This window comes from Podarcis bocagei (assembly GCF_964188305.1).
Source record: "Podarcis bocagei genome assembly, chromosome: 2".
Classification (NCBI taxonomy): domain Eukaryota; kingdom Metazoa; phylum Chordata; class Lepidosauria; order Squamata; family Lacertidae; genus Podarcis; species Podarcis bocagei.
Window position 1 is genome coordinate 82,055,765 of NC_138126.1, and position 16,048 is coordinate 82,071,812.

At 44.5% G+C, this 16,048-nt stretch overlaps 2 long non-coding RNA genes across 6 annotated transcripts in view; one reads left to right on the top strand and one right to left on the bottom strand.

Annotated features, from left to right (window-relative positions):
• Positions 1-990: 990 nt before the first annotated feature.
• LOC308581989 lies at positions 991-14,075 on the bottom strand. 2 transcript variants are annotated; one of them, XR_014005438.1, is made up of 5 exons: positions 13,968-14,075; positions 12,252-12,335; positions 7,818-7,882; positions 2,985-3,075; positions 991-1,202 (listed from the first exon to the last, which is right to left on the bottom strand). It is a non-coding gene; the product is annotated as an uncharacterized lncRNA (long non-coding RNA). The 2 variants fall into 2 exon arrangements; XR_014005439.1 differs by lacking the exon at positions 13,968-14,075 and having other exon boundaries at positions 12,252-12,813.
• Positions 12,947-16,048, top strand: part of LOC308581987 — a 30,566-nt gene continuing 27,464 nt past the window's right edge. The window contains exons 1-3 of one of the 4 annotated variants that reach the window (XR_014005433.1): positions 12,947-13,075; positions 14,084-14,143; positions 14,627-14,865. This is a non-coding gene — a long non-coding RNA (uncharacterized lncRNA). The remainder of the gene's footprint in view (positions 13,076-14,083; positions 14,144-14,626; positions 14,866-16,048) is intronic. The other 3 variants (XR_014005434.1, XR_014005435.1, XR_014005436.1) reach the window with 3 other exon arrangements.

A 16,048-nucleotide genomic window follows, 5' to 3' on the forward strand; every position in this document is an offset into this window, starting at 1 on the left:
GCTGGGAACTTGAGAGAATATTGTTCTGCTTGTGGACATCCCATAGACATCTTGTTGGCCACTGTGAGAACAGGATGCTGAACTGGAGGAACTTTTGCCTGATCTAGCAGGACTCTTCTTATGTTTATACCAGTGGCATAGTGTGGTGGTAAGGACATAGGGGTGGTTGCCCCGGGTGCAAAATTGTTAGGGGCACAAAATTTCAACACCCAGTGTTGCCTTAATTCAGCTGTGCACTTCCATTGCTGGGCTCTGTTGAAAACAGCTTCCCCATGAGAGCCAGGAAGTGACTTCTTCAGGCAACGGAATGACTATTATTTCTGCAGCTGCAATCTCCTGGGTGATACAGAGGCCATTATGTGCATGCGTACTCCATCCATTTCTCTCCCTCCCACACAACCCTAGGCACTGGCAACCCACACTATGCCAATGGTCTTCACAGAATTTCCACGTTTCTCACTGCTTCTGTCTTCACCACTAGTGCAGGACTCCTTGTCCTGTGAAGTACACACACACACACACACACACACACACACACACACACACACGATGGTGCTTTGCTGATTGGTAAAAACCTTTTTATTCTGTCAGTTTTTGCCAGCTAAGCATGGGCTGTTTTTAAGGCCATATTTTATCTGTGGCCTCTGCCTTTGTTGTATTTTTAATGCTGCATTTCTGATGCAGTTTTATGGTGCAATGGGTTTTTAGGACACAGAGGATTTTAAATTGCTGTCAGCTGCCTTGAGTAGCGCACAGTGATTGATATAAATCAATAAATAAGCCTGGCATGCTAACCACTGGACCAAAAGGCTGTGGACACCACCAAGAGGCGTGTGGGAGCCTTATGAGGCAATCTCAGTCTCTCTGCTCTGCTGTGCACCCCCAGCTGTCCCTGGTCTTTTTGACATGACCCATTCCTCCTCACACCTGGCAATGCATTAAGAACACACAAATCTGCGTATGAAGTTCTTGGAAGAAATATGATGTTCCTTGTCAATAAACAGTGTATTAGCGAAGTGGGGATTGGGGGAGAGCAATGGTGAATCCAGGCGTCGTGTATATCCTGCTGCTGCGGCCTGAGCACATTTATCACTGCTGTTTACATCACCCTTACATGTTCCAGATGCACAGGTTTCTTGCTAACAGCCATTTTGTTCTTCCTTTCTGCGTGTCTTTGTTTCTAGTTCCTTGATCCCAAGCACCTGGTGGGAAATTAGCCAGTGTGAATGATTGCACACAGAAACTTCCGTCCTGCTTCCTGCATCTCCTGGCCTCCTGTCCCCAACCACACCCCATGTTACTCGCAGCTGCCAAGGAAAACTGTGATACAACGCTTGCTTGTAGGAAGCATAAGATGCTGCCTCATACCTGGTGAATCCATCTACACCTGTATTGTTTATTGGGTAGCCAACACTGTGTCCTCCATCTTTTCATGGGCTCCAGTTTCCATTAGCCCCAGCTTTCATAGCCAATGGTTAGGGGTGCTGGGAGTTGTAGTCCAGCAACATCTGGAGGGCACCACATTGGGTACCTCTGGTCTACTCTGTGTCTGGCAGCAGCTCTCCAGAGGTTCAGGCACGGATCATTCAAAGCCCCATCAAGTCATGCTTTGTGGAATCAGTTTCAGTTTTTTGCAATTTTTGCAGATGATGCTGTGCTTGTGAGCATGCATCCAATGATTTCTCCTCTTGACCCTTGCCCTTCATGGATGATGAAAACTAGCTAGGTTGGGGGCATGCCTGGGTGGATTCAAGATGTGGTTAATGCATCTTTCCATGAGGTGGTGGTGCCGGCTGCCTTGAAGGAGATGACAGTAGAAAAACCCTCCCTGGATCCAATAGTATATAACAGCTGCTACTCCTTTGCAGATACTCTCTTCTGGGGCAAAAGTACTGCAGAGTGTCATGGTCATGCAGCTGCAGCATTCCCGGGGGACCCTGGGCTGAATTCAACCATCTCACCTAACCCTTCCAGAGCATCCTTTCCACCCAGTGCTCCCTGTGTGGTTTAACATTTGTTTCCAAAGGATAGGCACCACCTACATCACTCAGCAATAAAATAAAATTAAAAGGGATATGTGTGATATCCTGAAATCCAGCTGCCACAGGAATCAGAGTTGACTAGGCCCTGATGTTCAGACAGCCAGAAGATTTCAAAATTGCCAATCTCCATAATGTTCCTGAAACAAATTAGGCTGGCAAGCAATATTGTGAAACCTGGTCCATAGGTATTTGTTTTGTGTGCAGATAGGGAAATGGTCCAGACTATGTCTCCCTTCTCCTTTTGAAGTTGCAGTTTGATTTGTTCAGAAATAATGGCTTGGATGCCTGTGAATTATCACTGTCACTGCAGAAATACAGGATGGGGGTTGGACTTCCTTTGATGATCTTTATCAAAGATCAAATAGACGAGGACACAAGCAAGCATGCACAGCTGTAGACTTGTCTACAAAAGTGTAGCTCAAGTACAGTTCAGGTGGCAGTGTAATTTTGTGACAGTAAAGACTGGATGGACAAGCTAATGTGCAATTTGAGGGAAGGCAAATTGGATCAGATGGATGGACAAGTTATTGAGAACCATGATAGTCAAGCTAGTTCTGCCCTTTGCAGATCTGTGCACAGTAGTGCTGTGCTTGAGAGTGCTGTGAGACATGGCATCAGACATGGCATCAGAGACATGGGTCCTAGAGTATGCCAAATACTTGCCATGGCCGTGCTTAGGGTCTGGAGCACTCAGCTGCAATGTTGGTCCAGCCTTGTCATACATTTACCATCCTTCTCATTTAGATACTACCCATTTGTAACACCAACAGTATCCTCTCCTTGAGTCAGGGATGGGAAACTTCAGGCCAAATCAACAGGACTTGGCAGATTGTACTAACTTCATATAGTCATTTGTCTTCTTCTTCTTCTTTAAGCAAGAAAGACAATACCATGGAAACATGGTTCCCATTTATCATGTTGTCTCAACCAGACTTGACCCACCTCAGAGCCTTCCTCTTGTACTGTCTGCCATGTCCCAGGCACACCACCAGTGATTTCATCTGACCTTCCAAGGACTTGGCAATCCCCATGTCTTTGTTCAAAAGAAATGTTGTTGTTGTTGTTGTTGTTGTTGTTGTTGTTGTTGTTGTTGTTGTCGTCGTCGTCGTCGTCTGTTTTTATTTAAATCTGTATTCCACCCTTTATCCAAAGACCCAGGGTGGTTCACAACAGAAAAATACCATCCTTTTCTCATGGGACACCTTTGGCTTGATGGGTCAACTCACAAGTTACACGTTTCTTGTAGGCCTTGTGGGCATTTCGAGCTTTGCTTTCAAACCAGTCTAAACAAAGCCCTCAGATCCTTCCCTAATTGGTCCTGTCTGCCCAGTGGAGCTTGGCCACACCCTGAGCAAGGCCAGCCAAGACTGACTGCAGAAAGATTTTACGGCTCCCAAAACCCTAACATTTACTTCTATGCCTGTACCTGGCACTCACTTCAAACCATTAAGTTGTCACCCAGGGATTTCTGAGATGGATTGTTAAGCTCCCCTCTTAGTCATCTTCTGCCAAAACAAATCACACTGTCTCTTGGGGAACGGGTTGCAGCTAATGGACCTAGACACACTCTGTACCCAACTTGCCCAGCCATTTCAAAGAACTAGAGGGCAATGTTTGACAACTGCCCTATTAGGCAAACCCCTCAAGGAATCTTCCTCCGGAGCAGTCCTATTGACTGGTGGTCTCAACACTAGCACAATAAACCCTTTCTGTGCATGGCTGTGACTATGCATATGGGGAGGATCATATTGGCTCAAAACCAGCAATGCCTTTCAGAGAAGGATAAACTGAGTAGTCTCATTACTAAGGTGAGCCTTGTAATCCTGTCCAGCAGTTGTGCTGGCAAGCTTGTTTTCTCCTACTTCAGAGGGTAGGACCAAACCAATGAATTCAAGAAACGAAAAAGGAGATTCCGACTAAACATCTGGAGGAACTTTCTGACAGTAAGAGCTGTTTGATAATGTAGGGCATAATATACAACTGTAGGATTGGGAAAGACTTTGGAAAGAAGATTTAAGATTCACTGCATGTACAGTCATAAAAGAAAATGTTATGAAAATGATGTATCGATGGTATGTAACACCTGTAAAGTTAGCAAAAATGTATAAGACAAGTAACAAATGTTGGAAATGTAAAGAAAAAGAAGGTACCTTTTTCATATGTGGTGGGAATGTAAGAAGGTAAAATGCTTTTGGGAGATGATTTATAATGAATTGAAGAAAATGTTGAAATATACATTTGCTAAGAAACCAGAAGCATTTTTACTAGGTATTACAGGTAATGAGATAAATAAGAAAGAAAAGAAGTTATTTTTATATGCAGTGATAGCAGCAAGAATATTGATGGCCCAGAAATGGAAACAGGAGGAGCTACCTACGTTAGAAGAATGGAGAACCAAAATGATGGACTATGCAGAACTGGATAGAATGACCGGAAGGATCTGGAATCGACGAGATCAAAGATTTACAGAAGATTGGGAAAAGTTTACCCAATATTTGCAAAAACTGAGTGATAATCAGATTACGTTTGTAAGTTTTAAGGAAGCTCTGTGATGGGAAAATGTGAAAATAAATATTAAAAATGAACTGAAGTTAACAGCATTAATAACAATGGGTAGAAATGTGTAAAAAGTAATAAAGTGAAGGAATTGCAGACAAATTGAGGGAAGTCAAAAAAGGGAAGTAAGATGTAATTAAGATGTTTGGAGTGTATAATTCTGTTTTTGTATTTGAAAACCAATTAAATAATAATAATAATAATAATAATAATAATAATAATAATAATAATAATAATAATAATAATAAAGATAGTGGAACGGACTTCCTCAGAAGCTGGTGGACTCTTTTTCATTGGAGGTTTTTAAGCAGAGGTCAGATGGCCGTCTGTCATGGATGCTTTAGGTGAGATTCCCGCATTGCAGAGGGTTGGACTAGATGACCCTGGAGGTACCTTCCAACTCTACAGTTCTATGATTCTATGGTATTTAAGGCTTGTAGTCAATAACAGTGGTGTGAAAGACCTATAGGAAATTGACAAGGGCAAATCTCATCCACCACCCATGTTTGTGCTGCAATAAAGAGATGACCAAACAGGAACACTTTTTAAGCCGACTTAACACTCTAGTTGTGTGTGTGCGTGCAGATTCAATTTAGTATAAAACTCAGCCACAGCCGTGTTCTGAATGTGACCTTGCAAGGGTGTGTTGACCTTGCTGCACTCATTAATCATGCCACTCGCCACTCATTTAATCTTGGCAGCTCATGCAATTATTATTATTGCTATTATTTTAAAAGGGAAGCCAGATTCTTGTTTCAGCTGCTTCAGGTAATATATGGGCCAAGAAACTCCAGCTTATCGCTAAACAATCCACCCTCAGCTGGTGTTACGTGGCTGGTTCAGGCGCTGCAAGTGTAATGTGTTTGTACAATGACTCGGAGTTACAAGAAGGAGGCTTTCCTTATCAGGGCTTGTGGTTTCTGTCTGGGTTCACAGGACCAATGTGCGTGCACAGACACAGACGTATCCTGTGCTTGGTTCTCATCTCTCAGAAGCTTGCCCTGGTGCATTGAAAACAAGCCTACTGCCTATGTCTGCTCATACACAAAAACATATTGGGGAAGGAATAACATTTCACATTTTGTAACTGCTGTTGAATATAGTATGCTGGGGGAAAATTCTGAACCAGCAAGCTCTGGAGACAGATGTACACTAAATTAAATAGCAAGGTAGACACAATAAGAATAACTTGCCTTGTATTCAGTGACCTGTCCAAAATAAGATAACTGTTTCAGTCTTTACAAAGCAGCATTGGCTATATTTCCTTATTAGGCCTGTGTGTGTAAACTTAAGTGAATGGAAGCACTTCCTCCAGTAGAATCTTCTCTAAGTGCTAGTTGTATGATCTACCTGGAACAGGGATGGGGAACTTGTGGCCCTCCAGATGTTATTGGACTGACCATTGGCCATGCTGCCTGGGGTTGGCGGGAGTTGGAGCCAGCCAACATCTGGAAGGCCAGTTTCTCCACCACTGGCTTAGAAGGTACCATTTCTTTGCTAGGCTATAGGGAAAGTCTATTCACCCTTAGGGGAATGCATAGCAATTCTCTAACATGTAGCCAAGCTCCAAAGCTACCCAGTAACATAACTTAGGAAGGATGATGACAGGGCACCTGCCACAAACACAACTTGGAAAAGGATGCAAAACAAACTTTCCGCCCTCAATCATATTAAAATAATGCCGTGACATTTTAAGTTTGGAATAATTAAGTATGTTGTCAAGGTGGTAGATGAAAGGACAGGTGTTAACTGGCAGAGCTATGTCATGAAGGCAGACGGCCAGGCACCTTCACAGTTTCTGATTGGCCCTGTCCTAATGCACTGAAACATGTTCAGACACCATTAGCTGAGGAGGTCAGACTCAGATGCATATGGCTCTCCAGCACTGGGCAGGAGCAACTAGCAGGCTTTTTGCATTACAGCTTCTGAGCCAACTCACAGCAGGAGCAGACTGTCTGAGCATGAGCGCTTGACATTCCAGCAGCAGTAGCAGCGCCCCTCAAGATACACAACCATTCGGGAAGCTTATCGTTAGGAGTAATGCTTCACTTTGACAGGACTGGAGAGGAAGGCCAAAGGAGACTGACTTAAACCAGATCCATAAAGAGCAAACATGGTCCACCTTGGTCTTATCTCGATGGCAGCTTCTTGTCTTCCTGGTACAGAACTGGAAGGCATCACCAGGAAACACAGACACATTTCCCTCCAGATCTCTCTGCTCCATGGGAAGCCTAGTAAACCAGCTGTGCAGACTTAGGGACCAAAGAGGTCACACAGCTCCTCGCCAGCCATGCTGAATGATGGAGACCATCATGGTGAATGGTGGGAACCAACAGAAAGCCAGGGGCTTCACAGATTCCAAGCTCTGCTCTGCCATTCCACCTTTCTGAAGGCAAGTTTTATTTCAGGTATATTCTGCAACTATGCTATTGACACAATAATAGTCCATCAGTGGTGGATTTACTCTGCTTCCTTGGTTGTTCTGGGATATTTTCCCAATGCTACCACATCATTGTTGTCTGGAGGGGCTAGAGCGCAACAAAAGTGGGACACGCATAAACACACAACCCTGGATATTTGTGGCATGAAAAGTTACAGGACCACAGCAGGATGTTATAGGATATACACTTACTGGAAATGAAGCAATATGACAGCTACAAAACTTTTGCAGGCGCAAATAGTATTGAAGTGGAATCATATCTGACTGTCCTGATAATATCATGAGCACCAAAAATCATGAATGCACAATAAAAAGGGATGTCTTCAGAGGCCCTAACTCTTTAAAATGGCTGTACAATCATCTCCATTGCCCAAAATGGTCAAAAATTGAGGACCCCTCTCTCCCTGTTCCAAAGCCTGTGTCCACATCAATTGCTGCAAGACTCTTTTGGTTGAAAGAACCAAACAGCTTCTTATGGGATCCAGAAACTGGGAGTGATAAAACATGCCTGGATTTCAAACTGAAAGCTGTTCATAGGCAACCACAATGAAGTCAGGAAGATTAATGGTTATGGAGGCAGGAGGAGAGGCAATCACGGTTGATGGAGACACCAAGCCCAGATGGATTACAGTAGAGTTTTGTTCTGGTACATTTGTGTAGAAACAAAATTTTAAAAAATGAACTCTGTTGAAATTCTTCTTCACTCAGAATGTTTTGTTTTATTTTACACAGTTGCAATAAGACAAGGGCTGTAAAGATAGTAACATCCTAAACATTACCTTATTAAGTCTTCTTGGAAACAGAGGGCATGGCCCTGTCGGGTCATGGAACAAGATTTTAGCATCTAGTGAGCAAACAAGAGGGAAGACTACATTTTTCACTTCATTTTAGAAATCGAGTTACTAATTATAGAAGGTATTTAATGGCACAGTATATTTGTGTTTCTGCTAGCACCAGCCCATCACTGTAAGAAGTGGTCTGACTGGGTGACTTGAGTAGGTGAAACAGGACAGACACAAGAACGAGATGGCAACAGAAACCTCCTCTGCAGAGAAACATGTTGTAAAGAACAGAAAAGAGCTGCTTTGAGATTTTAAAGGCTCTGGCTGAAATTGGCTGTAGCTCAGTCGCAGAGCCTCAGCCTTGCAGGAAGAAGGTCCCAAATTCAACTGCTGGCATCTCTAGGTAGGCCTGGGAATGTCCCAATGCCTGGAACCTTAGAGAAGTGGCTGTCAATATCAAGCTAGATGGATGAATGCTCTGACTCAGTACAAAGCAGCTTCCTGTTTCCCCATTTGCCACCCACTTATGTGATGACAGCGGGCCAATGCTCTTGGAAGACTTTACCTCCCTGAGACTGACGTCTCCTTCTCTGCAACAACCATGATAGCATGAATTGTGAAGTTTTTGAGCAGAATGGGCACGGCTTAAGCAAAAGTAAAGAGAGTGTTCAGCTGTTGCTTGGATTCGCCATCTAGGTTCATTGCACTTCTTTGTTGACTCTGTGCTCTTCTCACACACTTTCCGCTGTTCCTTTTGCTCAGCTGCTTTCATTTATGCCCCTCATCCATTTGGCAGCCCTAATAAGATCTGGTATTGATTGAGGGCTTGTCGTCCAGACTTCTTTTTGCACTGCACTCTCCAGGCACAGGCCCGTGGTATAAAACTCTGTGTCCGAGCGGCTTTTGTTCTTTTGGCCCCGGTGCTTTCCCTGGGGAAAATCTGCTTTTTACCACTGAATTGGAGCAAATGGCAATCTGCAGAAAACCTAATTGCCATATGCTCTGATTCAGCAGTAAAATGCTCAGACAGGGCACTTTCAAGGCCAGAGATGTGCCTAGAAAAATAGCACAAAAGACAGCCTGGAAGAGCCCTGAGACAAGTGCCAGAACCAAACCCCAAAGAAGCAAGATGTCTGACCCCTGCAAAACCTTGTCTGACCACAGTTTTGTATCGTTGTATGCCACATGCAGACACGAGAGAGAGACCGTGCAAAGGGAATTGTAGCTTGGAGCCAGCAATTTCTCTGGCCGTTGTAGATATACTTTTTCCAGGACAATGACTGACTGGTAGAAACGTAGATGGGTGTGTCACACAAAGCATTAAATTTGGTCTAATAATGGGCTGCTTGGTACTTTCAATCAAAACAGCACAGCAGCAATTGATGTGGTTGCAGATTTTGGAGCAGGGAGGGGGGCAATTCCTCAATCCTTGACTATTTGGGGCAATAGAGATGTTTTACAGTTATTTTCAAGAGCTAGCATGAATGGTAGAGTAGAGCATTGCATATATGAACCCCATGGCATTCTAGAAAAACTGATAGTGGGTCCCATACCAGGAAAATCAGGGATGAGCAAATTAAAGTGGATTAAAGTGCTCTGACACCCTTGCACAAGTCACCTTTAAAAAAGAAACAGACTTTTTGCAGTTAGGAAAGTGAAGGTGAAATCACAGAATCATAGAGTTGCAAGGGACCCTGGAGATCATCTAGTTAACCCCCTGCAATACAAGAATATGCAGCCATCTCATACAGGGATTCAACTACAACCTTGACGTTATCATGCATTGAAACATGTGGGATGAACGTATAAACACTCTGCAAATTAATCAGAGTAAATGCTCAGCAAAGCCTGGATATAATTTAAAATCCTTGTAAACTTTGTGCAAACCAATCAGGAAGAATGTGCAGCAAATAAGTCATCTAAAAGAAGCCCTTAAGGGCTTTTTCTGGACTCCATAATGCCCAGGGAAGTATGTTAAGGATTCCTGAAGGTATTGGGAAGGGTGTAAACAAGCCAGGTTTTTTTTGGAACAGGCTGCCTTCTCCCTTGGACCAGTGGGATTTCTCTAAAGGATATTGGCTGTTTTAAAAGGCCTGTATTTCCAAGAAAAATGTAGCCGTGGCCATAATAATCCATCCCTAATTCCTAAGATTCCACTGTGTGAAATAGTCTCATGCCTTCAAAGGAGCTGCAGACCGTTCCAGTATCTGTGCTACAAACTCATGGCAAGTTGTTATTTGCTGGAACAGAGATCCTTGTGGATCTCAGCGGATTAACTGCTCTGCCCTGCACGCATCATGCTAGGCTATCACACACCATGTGTGCTCCTAATATCAGGCTTAGGATTTGAAAACCAAGCACATTATTTTCCCCAGCTACCTTTGCACTGCAGTTGAGGAGCAAAGCCCCTCATCTCTAGGTAAAAAATTGCTAAGGTTCCCTTGAATGTGAAAAGGTGCTTTTGGAGTGGCTGTGCAAAAGGCATCAGCTCAAGACATCAGATATTTTGTTCTTAGACCCCCAAGGTTGCCGCCTTGGGGAGGGGGGGCTATATTTGTCTTCATGATGCTCCCCACCTGGCAAGCCAATGCCATACAAGGTGTGTGGAGGGCAGGGGGTCAATAATCACACCTATTTTTAGCAACACATCTCTGGAAAATGCATCAGCTACCTGGAGAGCAGTAACTAAAAACAGATGGTTAACCCCTTGACATATGTGCCTCATTACCTGCTAGGGAGCACCAGGAAGACAAAAAATAAGCCCAGTGCTGCTGTGCAAAGGCAACCCAGATCGACACATAACTTAGCCAAGTTATAAAACAGAGGTGGAAAATCTGTGCCCTGAACTATACTAGAAATCATTTCTTCTGCTCTTTGTCTTATTCCTCATGCAAAAGCCGTGCTCTTCCGTGACAGCCATTACTATGCACTGTGAGTGCTTTGAGGAAAGGAAGGCAACAGCACCAGGGGGAGCAGCCGATTCCTATATGTGGGATTTTCACAGACATTCCTGTGATCAGAAGAACAAGGTGAACGAAAGCACAAGGAACTGCTGATCCAGAGTTCCTATAACCTTAATGCCTTTCATGGGTTTTCAGTTGGCTGGTAATTAAATCATCCTGAGTGCAAACCCTACCATACATGGGCTCATGTTTCCCATCCGTACATGATTGAGTTTTGTGTTTCTCTCCTCAAATGCAACAGGGGCAAGCGACCAGAAACCATATCTGCTGTACTGGCTTCTTTGTTAGCAGGAGGAACTGTCAGGACTGACCTTTGCCTATTAACCTCCTGAGCAGAAAGAACTAAGTTGCCAGCTTCTATCCCATTATCCCTGATTACATCCCTGGTCAACATCCACCTCCTCTGAAGGTGTAGGGGAACATAAGAAGCTGCCCTTCTCCTGAGTTTAACCATTGGTCCATCTAGTGCAGTACTGCCAGCACTGATTGGCAGCTCTGAAAGTACATAGGAAGTTGCCTTATACAAAGTCAGACCCCTGGTCCATCTAACTCCATATTACCTACACTGACTGGCAGCAGCTTTCAAGGGTTTCAGTTCACAGCCCTACCTGGAGATGCTGGGGATTAAACCTGGGACCTTCAGCATGCAAAGCAAGATGCTCTACCACTGAACTATGGCCCTGCCCCTAGTACAGTTGTATGACCTTTAATGGCACTCAAAGATGCTACCAGAGGCAGCTGTATCACCTTGTCTAATGACTTTCAAGGTCAGAACCTGTGCAGGTAGGGAGGATGAGAGAACCACCACAACAAAGTTTACCTTACTACGGTACTTGCAAGTCTCTCAGCAGGAGGATTCTAGGCTTAAAGCGTGGCATGAGGGCACCCATTAGCCTCATGACTAAGTTCTCAAAGGAGAACATTTTCCATAAAAATTGACCCAGTGCATCCACACCATACCTTTAAAGCAATGGCTTCCCCCAAGGAATCCTGCAAACTGTAGCTGGGAATCATGGCTCTGTGGGGGATAAACTACTGTTCACAGGATTCTTTGGGCTAAGACATGTGTTCTAAACATATGGTGTGGGTGCCAGCCTCTCTGTCTTATTTCTCCAGACAAGGACCAATTCACAAACACTGGTGTGTCCTTTGTCTCCAAGAATGGTGTCCATGAAGACACAGATGCAAAGCTAATGCAGTTTTTTAGCTTGGCCCTGAGTAGGCACAAAGGTCTCCTGGCCACAGGCTTCCCCCACTATAGTGAGTGACATTGTATTTCTAATTCCTTCTAAATGTGTATCAGCATATGCAAATTGTGTCCCTTTTCGGGTTATGCATTTCCTCTTATTAGGAAGTGTGTATGTGGCAACAGGATATAGAAAGGAACACAAGGATGCTATTTGACATGTGCCATTAAACATTTCAGTGAAGACAGAATGAACACACAGGAAGGGTGTGTGGCTTCTACCTGTGACTTGACGACTGCTCAAACAAAAGTCTCTCTCTGGCCTGCACAACCTGGAGTCTGATCATGGAGGTGGATATGACAAGGCTGTCAACAGATAAAAGTATAGCCGTGGCTGTGGGGGAGGAAAACTAACCTTATATTGTTTGGTTGCAAAGTCAGCCATAAAAAATACCTTCCATTTAATTTACTGTACTCATGGCCCCCAGCCAAAGTGGAAGATAACCAGAGGTTACATAGAAAAACATGCTGTTCCTGGAAAGTGCCTTTCTATAGAAGGAAAAGATCCAGGTCTTGGATATATGCAAGAAAGATTTCCAATAATCTCATTTTCTATCCTTAAATGGCTCCATCCAACCAGGTTGAATAGGGTGCCTGGTCATATCAAAAGCAGGCAATTCACCATACCATATTTCTCTGTGTCATATACAAAAACACAGAGAGGGAGGGATAGTCTTGGTGTATTCATCTGCTCAGACACCCTTTTCAGCCTGGTCAGATGAAGCTTTTCAAAGTAATGAAAATCACAAGATAGATTAAGCCAGGCCAGGAAACATCTCGAGATCTCTTCCAACTCCCCACCCCACCCCATGGAATCCTCAGTACACTCCTGGGCTGCAGTTACTCATGATGAACAATATACATTCTGTTCTACATGTTCTAGATTCACTGATCCAGAATACTGCTGCCTGGCTACATAAGAAGAATCACCAGCATAAGACACAGGGCTCATCTGCCTTGCACATTTAAAGCAGGATCTTTAAAGACTTCATGGCTTCCCCCAAAGAACCCAGGGGCTGTATTTTAAGGGTGCTGTGAGTTACTATGTAGGTAACTGTATTCCCCGGCACAGAGCTACAATTCCTAGAACTCCCTGGGAAGAGGGATTAATGGTTAAAGTACTGTAGGCCCAAGAGGGGAATAGGAGTCTCCTAACAACAGCCAGCAGCCTTAGCAAACTACATTCTTTGGTGGGGAACCATGAGGACATAAGAAAGGTGTTATGTACTGAAGTTCTCACCCTGGGCCAGCAGGGGGATACTGTAGATAGTTGTGCAAATAAGGGATCGAAAGTGGCGTTCAGTGATTGGATAGTTTTAGAAAATTGTTACAGTTACATTGTACTGGAGCTCTATATAAGCAGGCTGGCTGAACCCTTCAGTTCAGTTCTGTTCTGGCCTGTGAATAAACAAGAGCTGTTTGAAGAATTGCTGTGTCGTCTGATATGTTCACCCACAACTTAACAAAAGGCCGCTGGATCAGGCCATTGGCCCAGCTAGTCCAGCATCCTCTTCTCACAGTGGCCATCCAGATGCCGATGGAAAACCAGGGAGCAGAACATGAGTACAAGAGCATTCTCCCATTCCGTGATTTCCAGCAGCTAGTATTTGGAAGCATTTGGGGCCTCCAGCTCTGGAGACAGAGCACAGCCATCGTGGCTCGTAGCCATTGACAGCCCTCTCCTCCACAAATTTGTCTAATTCTCTGTTTAAGCCATCCAAGCTGGTGGCCATCGCTGCCTCCTGGGAGTTCCATAGTCTGACTATGCGCTGTGTGAAGTACTTTCTTTTATCCATCGCGAATCTCCCAACACTCAGCTTCATTGGGTGCCCATGAGTTCCAGTGTCAGGAGAGAAGGAGAAAAAAACTTTTCTTTATCCACTTTCTCCCTGGCACGCATAATTTTAGAAATTTCTATCATGCCACCTCTTCACTCACCCTTTCATTAAACTAAAATGTCTCGAACTCTGCAACCTTTCCTCGTAGGGGAGTCCATCCTTTGAGTTGCCCCTTTGTGAATCATTTCCAACCATACAATATTCTTTTTTTTTTAGGCGAGGGGACCAGAACTGTATGCCGTGTTCCAAAAGTTTCCATGGTGACTGTTTAAAGCGGTACGATACTTCTCTAAATGTATAGCACAAACAGAGCCACCATCGCTAACATATAAAAAAAGAATGGGGGGGTGTCCACCTTGTTTGTATAAAGTGGTTATTAAAGGGAGGGGGGTTAATCAGTAAATAATGTGCATTAATTGATCTTGCCCTTAGTTATTCTCATCTCCTGCAGTTTGCAGGCAGAGGGTATTCCACATTTGTCACTGGCAAAGTGGGATTTATTCCTTCCAAGCATGTGGTTCTCAGCGCTTCTCTGCTTTCCCAAATGGGGCAGGAAAAACTGGAGAGGAAGTAAATTATTACAAACAACTTTCTCTGAGTGAGTTCATTTACGTTCCCAGGCATGTAGCTGGCAACAGCCTCAGGCCTCTCTCCCTCCCTTGCCCCACCTCCCAAAGCTTTCCCTGCCACCCCTCCTTCTTTCCTCCAATGCCCCCCCCCCTTACTGGCTGCCTCTCTCCCTCCCTCTTTCCCTCGCAGTCTTAATGACTTCCACATGGGCTTCTGGCATTCTGAGCATTGTCTGAAATCTCCAAATTTAGAAGAAATATGAAAATTGTCAAGCACGCCTTCCTTAGGGGGTAAAACCAACATTCGCTTGAACTGTCGCAGGTCAAGGCAGCGGGACCACGTGACCAGGCCCCAGCCAATGGCTGCCCTCAGGACCACTGACAGATGAGGCCGTCAGCCGTGCAGCATCGTCTTTCAGCTCATATAAGGTAAAAGTAAAAGGTTTTCCAGATTCTGAGCAGTGAGGGAAAAGTTTTCACCCAGGACCCCTTGTGCCAGCGGCTTAAAAAAGGAGTGTCAACACTGGTCTTCCAGTGTGGCCCTCTGTGTTTCGAAGAGAGGAGACGGCGCCCACCTTCCCCATCCTCACCAAGGGCCTAGTGCATGACAGGTGTGGGCAATCACAGGTACGTTCCTACCTACTGTCTGTGGATGCATAGGTGTGAGTGGATGGTTGCATGTTTGTGGCAAATGTGTTCTACAGGTACATGGGTCTGTGTGTTGAATGTCTAACCTCTACTTGTACAATACCCATATAAAAGCAATATAAGTGGTGACTCTAATGCTTCCCTGTTCTTAGATGTTGTGCTAATAGCTGTGCCCCATATGCAATGACTTTTCTTCTAACTTCTGCATGGTGGTAGAATTATTTTTGCATCAGAACCGGTTCTTGTTCTGGGATGGGAACGGAAAGAAGGAATGAAGAGTGATGGAGACAAATGCACAGGAGAAATGAAAAGGTTGAGAATCTCCACCCTCAAAGAGTTTTGGAGCACCTTAACTGGTCTCCCCCCATAATACACCCCTTAAACATTTGAGAGTTGATGTGGTGTGCAATGGCTGGAAATGGGGAGCAGAAGATCTAGCACAGCAGTCAGGTTTTTTAAAAAATAACAATCTCCTTTTCAGCAGAATCATGACATCTCAGTCTGCTGCTGTTTGCCCCGCAGCCCCTTTCATCTCTGCATCCTGGTGTCTTTTTCCAGATGGTTATCATAAGCACTGCAGAGCGATGGATGTTGAGAACTGCTGTAGCAGAGCACAGGAAAAGAAAACGCCAATCTTCAGTAAAACAGCATTTTGTGGGAAGCATAATTAGAACGTACTTAGGAAACTTAAGAAACCTCTTTCCCCTGAGAGTCCCCTACCTGCCCAAGCTCCCCAGGGCTAGCTCTGAGCAAGTTGCACTGACAAATCAATGGTGCTGCATCCTGCCCTGGTATAAGGTAAAAAAGGGCTGCTTCTCCCAGAATCACCAGACAGCACTACAAAGGCTGGCTGCTTGGCTCTAGGACGCAGATGTCTCCGGGAGCTGCTGGCATTTGTTTGTTCCAAAGCATGTTCCAAGTTGGAAAAAATAAAAAGCAGAAGAATTTCCAACCTAGACTGCCC